Raw genomic sequence first — 18,659 nt, forward strand, 5'->3', positions numbered from 1 at the left:
ATAAACAGTTCTGGATTTTCCCCCTTTCATTATGAGATTTCATTTAGACTCCCTTTCCCAGACCTCAGAACATGCCTGACTTCTGGGGGCAGAACAGAGAACAAGAATAGAGTTAATCTTTAGCAATGTGATAAAAATCATTCTCTCACGCAGACAACTGGAGAAGGATTTCAAAAGAGCTGTTGTGCCAAGCACCTGATAACAAACCCTGAAATTGAAGCCAACCCACACCTTCCTGCTCAGACACAGATCGCTCATTTTCTCCCCAGCACTCCCTTTTCTCTACTACTTCTACCTGGAACTAAAAGTCACCACTTGAGCACACCCTCACACTAAAACTCCATGTGTTCTGAGAAGCCACTGTTTCCATCAAAAAACCACAAGTACTGACACATTACAAGTGGGATCACCTCATCTCTCTTTTTTTTTTTTCTTTAATATAGATAGTAAAAGTACGCTAAGTAATCAGATGGGAGAGATAAGACAACAGGACACAGAGAACTGATGGTTTTGGTGCAATCTAAGACATGGAGGAGCTGGCAGGTGAGCCAAGCAGCTGGGAAGGGAGAGGAGGATGGGGCAACAGGAGATGTGGAAAGGGCTAGCAGCTCTCACTTGTAATGCCAGAGTGCCAGCTGGCAGCTACATATTGCTGGTTGTGTGTGGGCTGTGAATACAAGAGAGATGATGAGCCTTTAGGGGAGGAGTTGTCTGATAAATCATTAATGAATGAAAATATGAAGTAATCTGTCTGCCTAGAAGGTAGAATTGTCTAATGATGAGGATGATGGACTAGGTAGCTGGAGATGAGGTTCTTATCTCACCCACAAGACCACTCCTCTCCTGTGCATAAGAAGATGCACCCACCTCCTTGCATTGAAGGGCTGCTTTCTTAAAGTCCTTGGAAAACCCCTTGATCTAGGCAAAAATGTGACAATAAAATTTATAGCACCCTTTGTGAAAACTGTATCCTTGGCTTCTCTTTTGTCATAGGCAGCACAAAAAGAACCAATATCCCTTCTCAGAGACAGCTTGCACTAAACCAGATTTTTGTTCAAAGCCAGAACGAAGCCTCGTACAACCTTTCGTCAGCAACAGTGGCATTTAATTTAAAATCTATTAACTAAATACATGGTACTAATTACCCATGGGTGTTGTTTTAGCTATGAGGCTATGGTTGGAAATGTAAGAGTATGTCTGTGTGTGCACAGGACCATTTTGCTTTCTCAGTGCTCTCTGAAAGGAAGAGGGAAAAAGGTTCAAGAAATGATGTGGAAACATACAGTTGTGTTTATGGGGATTGCTGCAGGGGCACCAGACACAGGTGGTCAGAAAGCAATGAGGTTGTCAGGGGAAGGTTCAGCACAGCTTCTTTTGCACAAAGACCTAGCAGGATGTGTCATGCAGCACAAAATCAATACAGGCCCTGCATGATAAAGTAATAATCAGTTTTGCACAGTTCTCAGGCTTATTTGCAAAGATCGTCACAAAGGTGATTCTTGATTTGTGTGAAATCTTTGATTGTTCTCTTTGCTCTACCTTAAACTTCCTGAATGTTTGGATATTAAAACAGTTTTAAAATAAACACATAAGAAAGATGTGCCACAAATCAAAGTTGACACATTTTGTGGGATAAGGGATACAAGTGCTTTACCATTCCATGTACTTAAAACATTATTTTCCAGAGAGAACAATGTATAGATTGCAGCAGAAACCATAAACAGAAGGCACATGCAGCTGTGACAGAGATTATGTATACAGAAACTTAACTAACCACCTGAGTAAGTCTGTGGGGTTTTAACTGCATACTTATTTGTGGTCCAGTTTAATTATCCTGCCAAATGCCCCTGAGTCACAACAAGGTTATTACAGTTTACCAAAGGACCTGCTCAGGCAATTTTACAAGGAAATTGCCTGTGCTTAATTTAATTGTGAAGAAGTAGCTAAAATTATGTTAGATCTGGAAAGACCAACAAAGAAGCAGAAAGCTCCAAAAGGTTCAAAAAGCTTCACAAGGCTGTTTCTGTGAATCACAGCAGTGGCCATTTGAGGATGAGCTCCATGGAGAGGCACACAGTCACATTCAAACACTGTTTTCCTCCAGAATAAACATAACACAGGTAAAATGACTTACAGCACACAAAAGCATGATTTCTCACATACATAAGCCTTCTGATGGTTACTGAATACATTTACATAATAAGAGGGGTTTGCAAATTATCCACTGATGACGTCATACAGCTTTAAATAATCTGCAGTGTCAGCCCCTGCTATTTGCAAGCCGTATCTGACACTTTAACAGCCTTTGCAAAAGATTTAACTGGGCTCCATGGAAGAATCCTATTTTTCAAGCTTTTGTTTAATCATAAGATGAGCAACACCTATAAAATTTAATGAATGGTTTGGGATGGCTTAGATGTTTCCAGACCCTTGCAAGAAAACAACATGCAACATCAGAAGAAATTACTTCTGTAAGGTACAGAAATTTTAATTGAAGATTGCTGGACACGTTAAGCTGCAGTCAAGCTTGTCCACACAATAAATTTGTCATTCTCTGCTGAATAACCACAGAAGCACCTTTCATGACTCGCTATAGGTCTTGCCAAGCTGACCAAGAACAGATCCCTGGCAGCGCTGTTACCAACAGCTACTTTGACACTTTGGCATGGACCGCCATGATTTCAAGATATGTACTGCCTGCTATTTTGCCCATGTGTTCTGGGTTTAAAAAAACAGAATGGGAAAAAAAATCCCTCCCTTCACACTCCCTTGGCCCACTGACACAGATGAACCGAGGACAGATGACCTGGATTCAGACTGGTTAAATACAAGAAAAGACAAGTTGTGAACAGACAAAGCAAGCTCCAAGGGGATTTCTCTCAGACTTTCACAGTTTTCTAGTGCTTCAATCAACCCTGACTTGCAGAGCACATTGAATTTGCTGCTCTCCATGTCAAATATCATTAGAGAACTGTCTGTCAAAGAACTGAATTCTACCAGAGGTGGTTATCAACCTGAAGAAATTATACAACTAATTGCCATTTGTGCCTAGGGTATCTTCCTCCTCCACCACAGAACTGAATCTTTTTTTTCTTTTCTACACATACACACACACACACACACATATTATTCCCTTCTCCCTATTTTCATGTTTCAAATAAGGAAAGTTTTTGTCTGGGTGACAAGCAGAAGCATCTCCAGCCTAGAAGAGCCTAGAGCTACACCTTAATGCTCCTGGAATTTCTCCCAGACGTAAGAGATCCAAAAGAAAAAGACAGCAAGACATTGACTGTATTCATGAGTAGCTTCAAAAAGAGAAGTATTCTGGGAAAAAAATACCATGATAACTACTGATTACAGAAGCAAAGCAGCAGTGATAATTTGACAAAAAAATTCTCCACACAGCATCACTCTTACTACTCCTGCTGATGCAGGATGATGGCTTGGAATGATATTGATCTCTCATAGTACTGAGGAAGAGTTTTCTTAGAGAAGAAGAGGTGATTAAAAGTCGCGGCCTTTCCCTAGTATAACTAGGGAAATATTTAATACAGCAATAAGAATTTTTGATTTTAAGCAATAGAAATATTTAATACAGCAATTAGAAGTCCTCTGCAATACATGTGACTTCCAGTGATGTCTCAAATGTGTGCCTCAAAGGGAAAATATGATTTTCTTTCATTTTTGGGAAACCTAGAGGGGCTGTAAAAAGGGTCTTGCAACACCAGAGTAATAGGTCTGTGTTTCCCCAAAAATTTAAAACACATGCCTCGCATACATTCATGCAAATCACACATGCATAAAAGCACAGGTAAAACCCGATGCAAGTTTGCAAGAGCCCTGTTTTGCACTAGCAATGCAGCTTGCATCTTCGGCATGCTCTTACATCCTCAAGATGAGCAAGACTGCTGTAAGCAGTCCCTTAATTCAACACAAACTTTCCTTTTGCTTTGTCAGCTTTGAATAGTTCTCTCTCTCATGTGAAACACTTGGCTTACAAACTGTCTAATCCAAAAGAAAACTAAGATATATACTGTCATTTATAACTATGTATGCTAATCCACCAGCAACATCTAATGACATACAGGAAAGCTGGTGGTTAGACTCAAACTAAGCTTCCCTATGTAATTACAGTCAGTTAGAGGGCAAAACGCAAGAGTAAAACATTTAAAAAGGCAAATGCAGTGCTACTGAGCTCCTGCAAAGGCATTTAACAGATACCAAAATGTCCATAAAAGATATCTTAAAAATAGGACTGTGGATGCTGCATAGTCTTCCCAGCCAAAAAATACACCACTTCACTCAAATACAAATTCGGTTTTCCGTGTTTTGACATAATCACCATGGTAGAAAACAATAAGAAGTCTACAGTATCCAGCAGCTGTTGGTCTCCATGTTTTCTATATGTCTACAGATGTATTTGGAGACATCCTTCTCTATAGATAGAGCAGAATTTCATGTAATGGATCTCCCATCAGCCTCCATCTTACAAGAATAAAGACATGTAGTGGCCTAAATATTTCTTATCAAAGGATGTAAATAGAAAGAAATGAAGAGAAGAGGGGTTTACATTTGACAGCAAACAGCATGCAGAGAGAGACTAATGCTCTTACACTGCAGAATTAGCCGAAGGAGAAAAAATGGAAGAAAACTCCTGTCATGTCCAACCAATAAATACCATAGCAAAATGAGAACTTTCCTAAAATGATGATTCAGTCCCATTACAGCTAGCCAGACTCAGCATCCCTCACAACAATGGGTGCTAGTGCTCCAATGCAGCTACTAACTTTAAGCATAATGTACTACAATTTGGTGTAAGTTCCTGCTGAGAAAAAAAAAGATAAACTAACTTTTGATATGCACCAAAATGGAGGACTAGAAGTGTCCTGAATTCTAGTTTCCAAAATGAGCAGTTGAAGTTTCTTTTCATAGAATTTTCTTTGTAACTAGTATCTTAACTGCCTGAATGGGAAGGTTTGTTAACGAGGGACCAAAGTAATTAACATTTCAGGTCCCATATAAGATCCACACATATTTTTAACTAATAACTTTATAAAGAATCTAAAAAGTCTCATGCTATTTCTATTTTTATCCTTCTGCCTGTAAATCCACTTGCTTCAGTTATGATTGATTTGCACAAAATAAAATGCAACGTAAGAAATGCAGTTTGATGAAAACAAGCACAAAAATCAGCCAGTCAGTAAATCAGTAAATCAATGCAAGCTGAAAGCCTGTTACAGGATTAGATACCACCTTGTAAGACTAGAAAGACAAGATTCTCATCTCAGCATTCGAAATCCTAGCAGACTGAGCTAGTAGGTTTTATGTTTCTCACTAGTGATGTTGCATGATATTATCAAGGATGTGCAGAGTCTTCAAGGCTTTTTGAGCTTTTGCCAGAAGGAAAATTTTAAAGCAGACTTCTCCCGACCTTGTTACACTAAATGGGCTGGGCAGGAATGACATTTACACAGTTGAATCTTTTATTATTTTCCCTTTCCTAAAAATAATAGGAGCAATATGACTTGCAATATTAGATATATTCCTTTAGGTGGGTGCAGAATAGGTATAAAGGTCACGAGGACAAAACACTACTTATTATAAAGCTGCATAAACCTCTGTTAGCTCTGAGGTTTTCAGGGTGATACCTTCAGCATGAATGAAAACTTATCACGATTTTAAGTTCACCAGATATTTTCTAAAAATTGCCATCAGTGATTTCCCTTATAACTTGTCTTGGGAAAAGTTGACTCTCTCAGACCAGTACAGGCTGCATGGGATTCCCTGAAGACCACGAATGCTGTTCATCATTGCTAGCAGGGCTGCTGCAGAATGGTGTGGAGTTTTCCTCAATAAAATTTTCCACCTCATGTGATGGAGTGTAGCGGTTCAAGCAGGAATCTCCCCCACCACTGAGCACTAGCCTTCAAGATACACCCATCTTCATTTTTATTCTGAAGTGGGTATTGTGATACAGCACTGCATTCGGGCATTCTGAAAACACGCACTGATTCATAATCTTCACACTAGTTTCTGTTCTTGGTTTTTTTGGATTGTGTCCCAGGCTTTCTTTTATCTTTGAGCTTAGCTAACTGATTAATATAAATAACTCAATGTCCAAAAATATTCAGCTTTGGTAATCTGCAAAGAGATCTCTCTTCTTCTTCATGCTCCTTTATATGCAGTTTCATTATGTTTGTGCCAGAAGAGCATTTAAGTGAGAGAGAGAGACATAATGAGAGGTGAAGAACTAGAGCAATGTGCTTATGCCACGAGGTGGAAACAGACACTTGTGCCTAGAGATCTGTACCAAACTCTTATTGAAGAGATAACTTGCCTACATGCAAAATATTTAGTAATTAACATAAAGTTTCACAAAAGATATAGAGAAATTTCCTAAAAAAATACCATATTTAAATTCTGTAGACAGTGCAGCATCCTGTATCACACAAACAAGCATTCTGCTCTCCACTTAGTTTCAGCAACCTATGCTGTGCTTGGCTGATAAAATAATCTCCCAAGTGATTGTAGCTCTAAAATCTATTAAATCCATGAAGTATTGATGAGGCAGAATTAATGTTGAGAGAATTCCATTAACAGCCTTTCTCCCCCTGTATTTCAGAAAAGAAACTCTGGATGTAAAGCAGCGCTGTGGCTGTACTACAAAATATAGCATACTCAGGTCAGGAAAACTGACATCTGTCCACACACCTTAAACTTTGCTAGAGATGTATTCATCACTACAATATGTATTAATTTAGTAATAGTGTTATCTGCAGAAACAGCCTTATCTGACGCCTAGAAATCATGCTCTCTATTCTTTTTAATCTCAGGTATGATTTGTGCCTTCCACACAGTGCATCATGCAAACCAGGCACCGGCTGAGAGCCCTGCCTCTCTCTGTGGGGTTCCTCACTCCCTGCGCTGTGGGGCTCATTAACTGTGAGTTGATAGCATTACCTACTAAGATCCTGTTGCTGCCTGATTATAAACTTGGCACTAAAAGTCCCAGGTTTGGCAATATTCTCCATGCTGGATGTTTGCTGGGAGATTTTTTTTCCCCCCTTGTTTTGTTGCTGTTTTTGATTTTTGGCATGACTTCAGCCAAAAGTTTTCAAGCCAATTCTCCATGGGAAACTGGAGTGATGTGTTCATGTTAAAAGCTTTTGGTCACCCCTTGAACAGCTCAAGAGGTTTTGTTATTTGAACCATAAACTTGCAAGGTGTCAAGGCAACATTTTTGTATTTTGATCTGTGCAGAAAATTCCCAAGCATGACTATCTTCTGGAAAAATAAATCTCCATTTGCACAAGCTCACTAAGGAGGTGATACTTCCTAGCAATTAAATTCCCTGGAGATCCCACTTAAAATACTTCAGGATCTCGCTACCACCTGGATGGGACCTTCCCACTCCAAGTTACACTTACACATTAATATTAAATGACCAGAGATGAACATAAAACCACATGCAAGGCTATTACATATCTAAATCTGAACTCACAGGAGATTGGATGGTAACCTGTGGTGTATCACATATAGGTTTTTATTCAGTCCTCTAGAGGGGAGGAGACAGAACAGAAGGTGTAAGAACATGCCAGTGTGATGTAACTGGAGTTTTTGTATCAACTGCACAGTTACAAAAATATCCCAATGCATATATAGAAAAGAACAAAGTTGATGTAGCACTCCCTAAAGCAATATCCTGATTTCCAAATTTAAATCTTTTCTTTCAGCTTGGAGGGTTTGTTACCTAGATATTAAAGAACAACTAATTTACCACTTGCAAAATCCTATCATGAATGTACATTCAAGCTGCTGTAACAGCGTGATCCACTGCAAACATCTCTGCCATTGAGCCAGCTAAGAAAACTGAGAGCTACAGCTGCACGTGGTGCTCTGCTCCACCAGCTGTCTTAACTGTCCTTCTCTAATTCTTCTGCAGTGGCTGCAGCGAGCGGGATATCCAGATGGATAGCCCACAAACTAGCCCTCTTTTGCTGAGCAATTCCAGCAATTGGATCACTTCAACCTCAGGGAAAAAAAAAAAAAAAGAAGCTATACTAAATAGATTACCAGAGAGATGTAAGAAAATGACAGAGACTGTGACACAAAGATCTCTTCTGCCAGAGACTGGAATGTAACCTCCCTATGTAGAGTTATCTGTTTTAATACCTTAGCACAACAATGTTTCACATCTCCAGAGAGCAGACTAAATCCAACCTGGTCAGGACTGAAGACATGCAGCAGACCGCATTCCTTAGAAATCTTATGGACTAGATTAAACATTTACCAAACACGATGGCACCAACATGCACATCTTTTGCAGACTGGACTGGAAAAAAAGAAACAGACTAAAATTGAAGGAATTACAAGCATAGTATAGCAAATCTTGGTAAACTCCAGGATATTTTAAAATGCTCAAGCATTTCCACACACTTTCCTTCCTAAGGATGTATGATAATCTCCAGCCCACAGAAAGAGATAATAAAGATACACAACAGAAGCACATTATCAGGCCCTGGAAAACTAAAAAGTAATAGAAATAGGACCAAAATACACCAGGACAGCCCTAATTACAACAAACAGCTAATGATTCTGGTAAAGCCTCTTGTGGGCATGGCAGAATACAGGTAATAAAGCAAAAGCTACAGTGGGTCATTTTTTTAATGACAGCACATACTCCAGGCTCTTCGCAGATAAATACACAGTTAAGTAAGTATTTGATGTGGAGTGATGGCTGTTCCATGACCTCCTAATGAATGCTGTGCTCAGCATGACAGGCTATCCTATGGTTTTATGTGGAGCCATTTCTGAAAATGGAGAAGGGGCTTGAAACTCTCCCCAGCTCTGAGCCAGACCCACTTCTGGGGCTGAGCCAATTAGGGGCCTCCATGATCACTTTTTAAGGAGAAGCTGGAAGAGGAGTGTTCTTCCTGTCCATTCTTGTTCTGTCTGTACTTCTTTTCCAGTTGGTGGTAGTGCAAGGAGTTGGAAGAGCAAGAGAAGCAACCATGTGGACCCCACATCCCCCATTCCCTACTGCCATGGAGCCATTGATGGGGGAGGAGGTAGAGATATCGGGAGCAGTGAGCTGAGCCCAGGAAGAAAGGAGGGATGGGGGAGGGAGATGTTGAGGTGCCGATTGTATTTTTTCTCATCATCCAGGTCTGGTTTTGCTTTTTGTTCTGTTCTGTTTCTTGTAGGTAGCAGAATAAACTTTCCTACTTTCCTCTCTAAGTCGAGTTTTGCCAAGAACCGTAATTGGCAACGAGCCCTCCCTGCCCTTGTCTCAATTCACAACATCCTTGGTTATCTTTTTCCTCTCATTTTGCTGGGGCCTCTATCATCCAAATGACGGGGGGTAGATGGGGGTCACCGATCAAGAGACTGGTGCTTCATTGTTGGCTGGGCAAAACCACAACACAGGTCAAACCTGCAGTGACGTGCAAGTATCTGCTATGAAATCCACAAGGCTGCTTTACAGCAGTCTGATCAAAGAGGACTCTTCTTATATGGCTCCAAAATGTATCATCAGCTTAGCTGAAGGAGTTTTAAATTCAGCCAAGATTTCCCTCCCAGCATTCAAGTATACTTCTCTAATCAGGTCCTAAACCCACTACGAATTGTTGACCTGAAGGTTGCATGACCTTTGATACAAGATGAATAAATAGCTGCTGAGCCTCTGAGCTCAGCTGCTACGTCAAGATAAATTCAAAATGTTGTCTTGATGTCCAGACCTCCTTGAATTCAGTGGGTTAGGGACAGAGATTGGGCAAAAATGTTTTCTTGTCTTATATTCTTTGTAATTATTTTTAAACTCTCTGGGAATTTGTAATGCCATAGGCAAACGTACAGTGGGGTCAGAGACATTTCAGAGATCCTTAAAGATGAGAAACTCAAGGTTCCTGATTATTCTACGACAAAATAAGATTTTTCAACCAGTTTGAAGCATGAAGAAGGGAAGGAATAGCTGTGAAAACAAGAAAAATTTGCAGGGTCTGTTTTCATATTATAATGGCTCCAGTAAAACAATACTAAATTCTAGGGTAAAATCCTGGAGTCTTTTTCATTGGCTTATATCTCTAAGGAAGTCAGGACAACAGGATCATCAATTTGACAGATAATCTTCTCCCAGGTTTTGAGATTCAACCAAGTGAAGCAGCCACTTTCTCCAAGTCTCAACATAAACTATGAGTTGAGAAACATCACCCAAGTAGAACCAATGTGAATCAGATCGTGAGTTCCCCACACACACATCCTGCTAAATTCATTGCATCTGTGACACCACATTTCCTTGGAGCCACAAGAAGCTGCTTCCCTGATTTTGGGGTCTTTTCCAAGATTCCTCTGTCACAGGCAAAGAAGATGCAAAGTACACAGAGATCAACAGTGAGCAATAACAAGAAGAAGCAGTAAAGAAGCACTTTTTCACTCTGACAACAGTCAGACATGGGAACAAGTACTCAGAGAGGCTGTAGAGTTTCCACTCTTGTAAGCCAGCTGAATTTTGAAAATCAAGGCCCTGAGCAACCTGACCTAATAGGACCTGTTCTATGTGGGAGCTCCAATAAGATGGTTCTAAGAAATGTGTTGCTTCTGTCTCTTCCCTCTTGCTGCTCCTGAACAATGCTCTACTAATAATGCCAGCCATGGAGGCTAGGCTGGTCTCAGCTGATGCATTTTCAAAAGCAAGTTTGTAGTATCATTACTACCAGCAAAGATAAAACTAGATATGGATCTTAGATATAGATCCTATTCTCTTTTGCAGTAACAGAAGTCAGCACAAAATCTCATGGACTAATGAGCTCATGCTCTGGTCTGTGGCTCATCTTTGGCCCTACAACTAAATTTTCATTAAATAACGGCTGTTCATATTTCCCAGTTAATGGATATAGGTGCATGCATACAGCATATTCAATTGTCAGAAAAGCAAAAATGTAGAGAGAAAATTGCTTAAAACAATGAGCTGCAGTAGGGTTTCTCCAGGTACCACGATACAGGACTCTTTGTGCATTTTTTGACCAGCTTCTTTGTAAAATTCTTATCTTTTCCTTATCTATACATACATCCTGCATACATCCTGCAGAAGGCTAACTGATCTACATTTAAACATCTGCTAGATAATCCAGAGCTTTCTGTATAACATGACAACATCTGTATTTTTAAAATGGCAGGAAAGAATAAGTGTTCTCACTGGGACAGTCTTTGATTTTCAGTTCTTTACCCTGCAGGTGACCTGACTCTGAAGTCTTCTGCAAGTGGAGAATAAACCAGCTTGCAACTGCAGTCTATACATGCTGGCTGAAGACAAAATACCAGTCCAATACCCTCCTTGGCCAAGGGAAAGAAAGGACACAATATTTTGCTATCATTTTTTTCCTAAGGGTGGTGGTGATTGACTAGCGTTATCCAGAACCGTACCTATTGAGAGTCTCCTAGGGAGAAAACGAAGCTAAGTCTACAAACTGCTCCAGATCTGCTGCTATTTTTGCAGGTTGGAAGAGTTTTCCCAGGATCACTTCCCACCAGTTGAGGCATGTCACTAATTACCTCCTGTTCTTCTTTGCCTTCTTCTCTTTACAGTAGTGCAGCTTAGCAGCACAGACACATCACACATGCCGTGCCATATTCCCATAATGTCTGTAGGAAGCTGGTGTCTCTGGAAGTGTCACACACAGAACAGCCAGAGAAGCAGCAAAGCTGATCATGTGGGATGGAAAGAAGGAACAGGGAAACCAGTATAGCACACAGGAGTATGAACTACCTTCTTGTCTCTCAGGCATAAGGAAATCATCTGAGCTCCATGTGGCAAGTGTGCTTGTCAGATATTGAGAGAATGGATGGAAAGATTTCAGAGTGACCAGGCACTCCCACCACGTTGGGAGGTATGTGCTCCCTATAATTTTTTTTCCTTGATCTTGATTTTTTATACTACTAGCATGCATTTTGGTTCCCCTTGTTTTTAAATTAGGCCTTTGTGTTTCTTCTACTCTATGTTTTCACTCAAGCACTCTCCAGCAGAATATAACAGCTACAAACACAATAAGCAGATGCCAACGGAGCAAATGAAGCTACATTCCTTGCCCTGAGGCCTAGCATGCTGTTTTCTGTCAGTGCTTCTCATACTGTGAGACTCCATGTCAGAGGAAGAAAAAACATATCATCAACTATGTCTCTGTATTTCCCAGCAGCTAAAAAAAAAGAAAAATTAAAACTCAAAAAACCTAAACCAATCTTTCTGAAATTTTCATTGAAACCCCACAATGATCAAGACAGCACCACTTACCAGAATTTTCCCCTCAAGCAGAGCAAGTTTACATTCACCACATTTCTTCAGAAATGCCTTGAAAACATGCCCTGTAAAATGATAGAGAAAGAGAAAGAAAAAATTGGTGACTGGAACACCACAAATTATATTATGCTTCTTTCTCACTCTGCTAGCATTTATCCCCAACCTTCGATCATTCGTCCTCTTTTATAGAAGGAGGTAATTGAACTTTCACAACTAATTATAAAATTCCATTGGTATTATGCAAAATATTAAAATAACTGCAGGACTCCCTCAGACTGCTCAGACACATCACTGTCACACGACAGCTATTCAGAATTCAAGGAGACAAGGTTAACAACAGGAAATGCACAGCAGCATACAGCAAGTGTGCCAATTATTTTAGATCCAGCCTGAAAAAATTGGTCAACCCAGTATTTCTTAACGTTTTTGCTTTATCAATCTGTTTTTGAAATACGATGCACTTAAGGCTCTCAGTCTCCTTTCTTGAAAACTACACAAAACAAAAACTAACGGTCTGTGCCACACTAAATTTTCAGACTGTATTAATTACTCAGCGTTCTCTAGAAGAACAAAGAGGGAGAAGTAAGTCAGTGCAGTATCCAGTTTGCTGCATACTAGAGCCATTCTGAAGATGGAGAGCAGAAGTGACAAATGCCATCATTTCGCCAACACTGAGTAAATTTCAAATGACAGCTACTCCTTCTTTTTCCTTGAGGTGAGATCCTTGAAAGAACAACTCAGAGCCCAGACTAACAATAATGTTAAAAACGTTTTGTTTTTAAACTCCTAGAAGGTGGAGGAGCTATGATTCTGCTGGTGTTCAGGCTTGGGAGCTGTAACTGTACAGAAGACAGCAAAGGACACACATTTCAGTGCCCAGGTGTACACACCAGTAAAGCCAGACTAGATTTAAATTGCTTTAAACCCCCACTTCCTCACAAGTACATGGCTGAATTTTCCACGAGAGAGGCATCAGCGAAATTAATGCTGGATGAGTAACTTTACTGCTACACACAGATGACTTGGAGCCCTGCATTTACTTGTTGTGGAAATCTGCCTCAGTTGCAGAAGCAGCAGTTCTTTGTACCAACACCTCTCCTGAAGGATGCTGTAGGCATCCACGGGAAAGAAAGGGGGAACAGATTCTTAGGTCTAATTACTTGGGCTGGTCATCATCACATGAAAAGTAGCTAAGAAAGTAAAATTTCTATTAAGGAATAACCAAATAAATCTTCCTTAAAATGCGGCAAATAGATTACACTGCTCTAAATCCCGATTAGCAAGCAGACCTCTGATCTCATAAGGCTGAGACTTCATTTTGGGTTGAGAGTTCAGGGTGGGGAGAGAAGGAAAGAAAAAAAAAGAGAATCATTACACATCAGAAGAGGCTGTTGTGAAAGACTTTAAGAACAGACGTTTTTAATCACAAAGCTACTAACCAAAGCATCATCTTCTCTGCTTGCTTTCATTGTTTAGTGGTTGAGAAAAAACTTGGGCCTATCAACGAATAAAAGAAAAAAACAACACTCCCTCCCCCTCCAACACCTTTTGTATAGCTTGGCAAAATTTGTGAAAACACTGAAAAAAAAAGATAGTTCTTAACTGCTTTGCTCAAACTTGGGAAAGGTGGTTATTATTCCAGTACCATCCATTTCCCACTCTAGCTTCCAGGCATTTGGCCTGGAAAGAAAAAATCAAGTCTAGAAACTCTACTTCTGCCTCTGAACTAATTGGATAACATCTGCATGCAGAAAAGTTAGGAGCTTAAGAGATGAGCCAGGTCTGAAACAATCCAAGAGCACTTCGACTCTGGATTAGCTCATTATTTTCTTCTACACCAAGAGACTTATTTAAAAATTTCCCCAGAGAAGTGACAAATAAGGGAAACTCTGTACTCCACACTGCCAGTCCCATGAATACTTGAAAGACAGGGGCCAAGTACTGCTGCCAAAAGGGGCCGAGCCCCCCTGGCACTGGTGTGGAGCTTCTGGATGCAGCCCCAGAAGCTCTCCTCTTCCTCCTTCTCCCCAGCACAAATGCCTGTGCAGCAAAAGGAGATGAGGAAGCAACAGGGATTCAAATGAACTGGTGAATTCTTTAGCCCAGTTTGCAAAGTAACTGCAGAGAAAAAAAAAAAAAGAAAAACAAAGCCAGTGGTGGTGCTAGGGAAAAGGAGAGGAGAGGAGAGGAGAGGAGAGGAGAGGAGAGGAGAGGAGAGGAGAGGAGAGGAGAGGAGAGGAGAGGAGAGGAGAGGAGATGATGGACAGGCAGATGTAGGAACTGGGGAATGGCAGGTCTGTTATTTGGCTGCAATGCTAGTTTCAACCAATAGTAAAACTCTAGTGCCATGGTACTGGATTGCAGGCAGCTGTCTTCATCCATGCTACAGGAGTCTAGTCCAAGCCCTCTGTTGAGACCACGTACAACAAAAGCTAGCAAGAGGGCTAAGTAAAGGGGTGTCTAGTTAAATCTAAAGCAGAGACACAATTTACCACATCTCTGCCCTTGAATGATCTTTTGAACTTTGGGGGTGGCAGGTAGAAGGCTTGAAACTGTTCTTGGCAAGCTTTTTGCTTGATTTTGTAAGAGGATGCAAAATGTGCCCTGTCTCTCTGGCTACAAAAGAGATGAGGAATCCAGGGGTGGAGTAGGGCAGTGAGGGAAAAGAACATTTTTTGCTGCATAATTGGGGGCGAGGGCTGGATGTGGCTTGCAGAGAGAACCAAAGATTATTTGCTCTTTCTTTGTATTCAGTCTGGGGTCTGTACAGAACTCCGTTTTATCCATAATGATTTTCATTCTACCTAAGAATATAGGAGGAATATTTCTTATTTCTTTTTCTTGAAGGCTTTGGAAATGTTACTTATCTCCAAATTCTGACTAGCACTGGTCAGAAAAGCTTTGCTGACTTTGGAGAATACAGAACAGGAAGTGCAAAATAAATGAATACAGGCTTCAAGGCACACCAATTTTGGCTTTTTTTGCAATTAGTATAACATTTAGAAGAGGTGACAATGGGTTTGTCTGACCAAAATTACAAATGGCAGACAGCTTGACATCCCAAGTTTCTGTGCTTGGGAAAAATGAAAACGTGGAAATAGCCATCTGACTGTTCAGTGAAAGGTGCCCTTCTTTTGGATAAGTCTATTTTCAGAAATAGTTTAAGAGAAGGCATTTACTTTAAATGGTTTTGATTATCTTTGGTTATGATGAGTTAGCTAGAAATGTACAAAAGTATATCCTAATATCCCATAGGCTGCTGGCAAAAACTAAATGACATATAGTAATGACATATAGGTTTAATTGCTAGCCCAGTCAGGGGAAGAATGAGGAAGGAAGAAGATGAGTTGCAGGAAAAGTGTTTAGAAAGAAAACCTTTTCTGAAAAAACAGAACTACCTCCTTGTGCTTGTCACCTAAAATCAAATGCAGAATGAGGCTGGTTTAGGGTATGACCAATTGAATAGTATTAGATATAAGCAACATCAGATTCCGGTAAGTAGCTGCAACTTGCCACCTATCCTAGTCCAAAACATTTGCAACAGGGTCACTCCAAATGGTGACACATGCATCACTGCCAATCGAGAAGTGGTGTCCAAACAAAAGCTGTTCAAGCATCTCTTCCTAAATGCTAAGACACGGTAAAACAATAAGCACACCAACAGACTTGAAAAGTTGCTCTGAATCTCAAAAAGATTTGAAACTTTAAGGAAAAGCAAAACACTCTTGGGAGATAATCAAGGTTATTATTTGCCAGGAACAGTCTTTGCCGGCTAGCAGCAACAGCTTCTATAGATTATAATTTTTTACCATAAAATCCCATGCACTACCACCCTCCCCTGCCGTGTTGCACATACACTAGCAGTGGTTTTATGTAGCCTTGTGTAAAAATTACTTTGTTTTTGTAAAGAAAATAACATTCTATGATTTTGTGAAACAGAATACAGTGAGTAGCATAAGCACGTCATTCATGTGTTAAGTTTAATGACATTACCTGCTTCATGAAGCAGCCCCTGCTTATTCTCATCAGCTTCCAGATATGATTTTGATAGTTCAAACTGGGATCAGAATTAAGTTTATTACTACTGGTAAAAGAGAAATCACTGTCAGGAAACAGTAGCTACTATTTTTTCGAGACTGCACTCCCAAATCTATTAACATCCACCAGCCACCAGCTTCAAGGAGTTTTGGGTCAAGTCCACTGTGAACAATCCTAGATGTGAGCCCACAAAACACCAGATTTTTCATTAAAGCAAAACTTTTTCATTGACAATTTACCATTTAAAACAAACCAAAACATGACTTGAGGCACAGAAGCAATTGCACTGAGCTGCACAGCTGCAGTTCAGCCTAGTTCAGCTGAAGGAAGTGGCTGGCTGAAGTCTTAAGTGGTCTTAAATATGTCTCAAATACTAGTAGATGCAATTCAGCTTCTGATACTCAAACACAGAATAATGATAAGCATATATCAATTTTCTATTAGTAACATGTTTCTGCTGCTGTTTTTTCAAACCTGGAGTAGAAGCAGGCCATCTCCTGGGCTGCTGTTTTACTTGGCAAAATTAGGAAGAAGGTTTTCAGGTTGGAGAACTGTTTCCAACTGAACATATCTAGGTCAGGATGTGTAACCTATAAATGAGCTGGATCCACTTTATAGAGAAAGTGTTGGTTAGTCTGTCATGCAACAGACTTCCTTTTTTATGTTCTGATGTAATTTGTGCTTATTTTACAGCACATCACATGAAGTAGATTTTGGACTCTGAATTAGTCTAGAAAGTGTTTTTCAGTAGTAGGTTACTATGGCTCTACAGTAACAGAGTCTTGAGTCATCCTTTTTAGACTGGTTGAGGATTCTATTACCTGGGAGGCTGCTGACACTGGTGTTTGAGCAAATACATGCAGGCATGTTCAGTTTTGCCTAGGGTGCAGCATTTTTCACCTATTCTCATTACCTTAAGATTTCTAATCCTACTGAAAACAAAAAAACTCCACCAAACAAAAACCACAGACTTCTAAAAGCATCTCCTTCATGCTGACTTTATAAAGGAACTGCACATCTTAACTTACATAAAACAATATTTTATTGTGCAATGCCAGGTTATATATAATAACCCCTTATCCTGGGAACATCTGAAAGCTCCAACAATGAAACATTTAACATTTAAGGGAAGCTTATAGCCTCACTCTTAGACAGAGACAGAAGCCTCCTTGTTATCCTGAAGCTACTCCTTGCTAAGTGAGGGTCTCAGCAGGCACATGATATGAAAACGCCTCGTCATGATCAGTGCTGCTAGGCAAAGAGCTAAGCAGAGGGAGCTCTCTCGAGAAGCAACTCTTGCAACAAGAACAGTCACAAAACTGGACAACAGCAGAGGAAAAAGCCACCAAACCAGTGACACCATTAGAAGACCCTCCTAAACTAAGCACTACTATTCTGGTGATTCCTGTTCTCTCATGGAAGAGTATGAAACTCCGAGAACAGCAGCTATTGGACAGGCACACTGCATTTTTTCGTGTGAAAGTCATGGGATTTCTCAAACAATTCCTTGAAAGCTTCATGCAGTTGTAGGATATAATAAGGATAATTAGGTCCCTCTCTTAAAGGAGTCACAAAGGAGATTAGTAATTTCCAAACAAAACTATTTGTCTGCACCATCAAAATGCTGGCTGTCTAAAAAACATCTTTCAAACTGCTGTCCCTTCTGTTTGGAGCAGGAGGAACTTAGATGCAAAGTCACTGTTGCAGCAGCAGCAATAAGTCCTAAGAAACAGGAAACATGGGGAAAAAAAATCAGGAAAACACAGAGGCTTTGCTTGAACATTTTTACTTTAATAAAATGGAGCTATGAAGAGACATCCCTCCCCTAACTGTGTTAAAGACCATAAAATGAACAGTTGCTTTTCTGTGCCATCTTAACTTCCTCACACCTTGGATCTGTTGACTTCTCTTTAGCAGACGTGCTGCTGTCAGCTGGTCCCCATGTCCTGTGTGCTCCATGGCTTCCCACCCTGCTGAAGCATGCTTCTGGGTCTCCTTCTCCCTGGGATGCTTCACTCCCACAGGCAGCTCATCTCAATAGTGCCAGCTCATCTCAATAGTGCCAGCTCAGTCTCAGTCACTTTTCTTCTCTCTTAACTTTGAAGCAGGACAAACTAGACTAAATATTCCTTACATTCACAGCTGCTTTGCCAGGCATCAGCTTGCTTTGGTATGCAGCAGAGCTGGAAGCATATGGAACTGCGGTCTGAAATATCAAGGCACCATCTAAACAGACACTCCTGCATGGAAAGTGTCAATACAGGTAGAGCGTGTGGATGTCTACAGAGAGGTAGCAGAGGCAGATGCAACAAATCAGAATATGCCAAAA

General features: G+C 40.4%; 1 protein-coding gene across 5 annotated transcripts in view; it reads right to left on the minus strand.

Moving 5' to 3' along the window:
- FYN (FYN proto-oncogene, Src family tyrosine kinase) overlaps window positions 1-18,659 on the minus strand; it is a 137,744-nt gene that overhangs the window by 64,427 nt on the left and 54,658 nt on the right. For all 5 annotated transcript variants that reach the window (XM_061990523.1, XM_061990524.1, XM_061990522.1 and 2 more), the window contains exon 2: window positions 12,287-12,357. The gene's annotated coding sequence lies outside the window, so the exon portion shown is untranslated. The remainder of the gene's footprint in view (window positions 1-12,286; window positions 12,358-18,659) is intronic.

Source organism: Colius striatus, chromosome 2 (assembly GCF_028858725.1).
Source record: "Colius striatus isolate bColStr4 chromosome 2, bColStr4.1.hap1, whole genome shotgun sequence".
In the NCBI taxonomy this organism is placed as follows: domain Eukaryota; kingdom Metazoa; phylum Chordata; class Aves; order Coliiformes; family Coliidae; genus Colius; species Colius striatus.